Consider the following 3015-nt stretch of genomic DNA (forward strand, 5'->3'; position numbering starts at 1 on the left):
CAGTTAAGTCTGGTATCTGGTTTGCTATTTCTCTAAGGCCAGCGTCTTGAACCCTCATGAAATGTCAGCGCTACCTCTCCTTGAGCTGGGGCAAAGAGAAGAGAAGAGGAGCGGATAAGGGAGGAGATTGGCACACACGGACGTGCGGTCCCTCGCCCAATGTCTTCTGCCTCGCTGGAGCTGGGGCAAAGAGAAGAGAAGAGGAGCAGATAAGGGAGGAGATTGGCACACACGGTGGCGCTGCCGGCGCCGAGGATAGCAAGAGAAGGTGCAGTTAGATCTGATCATCTGGTTTGCTATTTCTCTAAGGCCAACGTGCGGTCCCTCGCCCAATGTCTTCTGCCTCTCGCTCAATCTCTCTCACTATTTTGGCCGCCGTGATAGGCGCCGCCAACAGCAGCAGCTACCTGGTTGATCCTGCCAGTAGTCATATGCTTGTCTCAAAGATTAAGCCATGCATGTGTAAGTACAAGCCGATTTAAGGCGAAACCGCGAATGGCTCATTAAATCAGCTATGTTTCATTGGATCTGTAAACCCACTTGGATAACTGTGGCAATTCTAGAGCTAATACATGCAATTGGTCTCTGACCGCAAGGGAAGAGCGCTTTTATTAGTTCAAAACTGGTCGGGCCCCGGTCCGTAACCCACCTGTGGTGAATCTGAATAACTTCGGGCTGAGCGCACGGTCTCCTCACCGGCGCCGCTTCTTTCAAGTGTCTGCCTTATCAGCTTTCGATTGTAGGTTATGCGGCTATAACGGGGAATCAGGGTTCGATTCCGGAGAGGGAGCCTGAGAAACGGCTACCACATCTAAGGAAGGCAGTAGGCACGCAAATTACCCACTCCCGGCACGGGGAGGTAGTGACGAAAAATAACGATGTGAGTCTCATCCGAGGCCTCGCAATCGGAATGAGTACACTTTAAATCATTTAACGAGTATCCATTGGAGGGCAAGTCTGGTGCCAGCAGCCGCGGTAATTCCAGCTCCAATAGCGTATATTAAAGTTGTTGCGGTTAAAAAGCTCGTAGTTGGATCTCAGTTCCGGACTGACGGTGCACCGCCCGGTGTTTACTGTCACGCTCCGAACAGCCACCCCGCCGGCTTGCACGGGATGCTCTTTGTCGAGTGTCCCGAGTGGCCGGAGAGTTTACTTTGAAAAAATTAGAGTGCTCAGAGCAGGCTATTTGAATGACCCGAATGGTGATGCATGGAATAATGGAATAGGACCTCGGTTCTATTTTGTTGGTTTTCGGAACCAGAGGTAATGACTAATCGGAACAGGCGGGGGCATTCGTATTGCGACTCTAGAGGTGAAATTCTTGGACCGTCGCAAGACGAACTACTGCGAAAGCATTTGCCAAGGATGTTTTCATTAATCAAGAACGAAAGTTAGAGGGTCGAAGGCGATCAGATACCGCCCTAGTTCTAACCATAAACGATGCCAACTAGCGATCCGCCGGCGTTCTTCCCATGACCCGGCGGGCAGCTTCCGGGAAACCAAAGTCTTTGGGTTCCGGGGGAAGTATGGTTGCAAAGCTGAAACTTAAAGGAATTGACGGAAGGGCACCACCAGGAGTGGAGCCTGCGGCTTAATTTGACTCAACACGGGAAACGTCACCAGGCCCAGACACGGGAAGGATTGACAGATTGAGAGCTCTTTCTCGATTCGGTGGGTGGTGGTGCATGGCCGTTCTTAGTTGGTGGAGCGATTTGTCTGGTTAATTCCGATAACGAACGAGACACTGGCCTACTAAGTAGTCGACGGATCTCCAGAAAATGGTGTCCAGTTCGCAACTTCTTCTTAGAGGGGTAAGCGGCAATTCTAGCCGCACGAGATTGAGCAATAACAGGTCTGTGATGCCCTTAGATGTTCTGGGCCGCACGCGCGCTACACCGAAGGGATCAACGAGTTTTCCCCCTCCGAGAGGAGCGGGTAACCCGTTCAAAGCCTTTCTTGATAGGGATTGGGGCTTGCAATTGTTTCCCATGAACGAGGAATTCCCAGTAAGTGCAAGTCATCAGCTTGCGCTGACTACTTCCCTGCCCTTTGTACACACCGCCCGTCGCTACTACCGATTGAATGATTTAGTGAGGCCTTCGGACTGGCGCTCTTGGATTGTCGGCCCCGTTGCCCGCGAGGGTTTTCTGGGGTCGTCGCCTCGAGCTGACGGAAAGATGTCCAAACTTGATCATTTAGTGGAAGTAAAGGTCGTAACAAGGTTTCCGTAGGTGAACCTGAGGAAGGATCATTAACAGAGAGAAAGAGAACGGGGCGCTCTTAAAACTACTACTATCCTGATTTGGGCGGTCTCGGGCTCTGCTCTGGCAACTCCAGCAGCGAAAGAGGACAATCCCGGCCCCCGCACCAAAAATAGGTACCACGCTGTGGGTGGACCACACTCAGGCGAGAGCGCAATGACCGGAGGAGGACGGACGGGGCTTTGGACGGCTGCCCGTCCGTTCCTTACTACCAGCGAATAAGCCTCTTGACCCAAAAAGAGTGAAATTCTAGTGTCAAAAAACATCAACAAGCCGTCCGGCCAAACCCAAACCACAAACTTGGGCTATGTCTGTCAAACCCTTTCATTGAGACTCTACCTGTGATGGTTAGTCGCAAAAAGACCAAATGGGAAATTCACAACTCTTAACGGGGGATCACTCGGCTCGTGGGTCGATGAAGACCGCAGCAAACTGCGTGTCGGTATGTGAATCGCAAGAATACCAGATACATCGACAAGTTCAACGCATATTGTGGCGGCGGCAGCCATATGAGCTTGTCGCCGCCACTCCTCTACGAGGGTCGGAAATATACATCCATCGGTTGCTGCGAGTTCGGTGCCTGCTGACTGTCTCCCCGACACGAGGGTAACCCGAACCGAGCTTCCGCCTTGGGGTTTAATCGCCCGCGCCTTGCCCGAGGCGTGCCCTTAAAAACAAGCCTATCACTAGCAAGTCCATGGACTTGGCGCACCCACATTCAACCACAACAAAGCCGGGCACACACACATGTGTG

At 52.1% G+C, this 3015-nt stretch overlaps 2 non-coding genes across 2 annotated transcripts; both read left to right on the forward strand.

Annotated features, from left to right (window-relative positions):
• The first annotated feature begins 404 nt into the window (after positions 1 to 404).
• LOC121870265 lies at positions 405 to 2254 on the forward strand. The gene has a single exon (XR_006089685.1). It is a non-coding gene; the product is annotated as a small subunit ribosomal RNA (ribosomal RNA).
• Positions 2255 to 2641: 387 nt separating this feature from the next.
• Positions 2642 to 2805, forward strand: LOC121870264. The gene has a single exon (XR_006089684.1). It is a non-coding gene; the product is annotated as a 5.8S ribosomal RNA (ribosomal RNA).
• The last annotated feature ends 210 nt before the right edge of the window (positions 2806 to 3015 follow it).

The sequence above is a fragment of the Homarus americanus genome, unplaced genomic scaffold, assembly GCF_018991925.1.
Source record: "Homarus americanus isolate GMGI-L3 unplaced genomic scaffold, GMGI_Hamer_2.0 scaffold56360, whole genome shotgun sequence".
NCBI classification, from domain to species: domain Eukaryota; kingdom Metazoa; phylum Arthropoda; class Malacostraca; order Decapoda; family Nephropidae; genus Homarus; species Homarus americanus.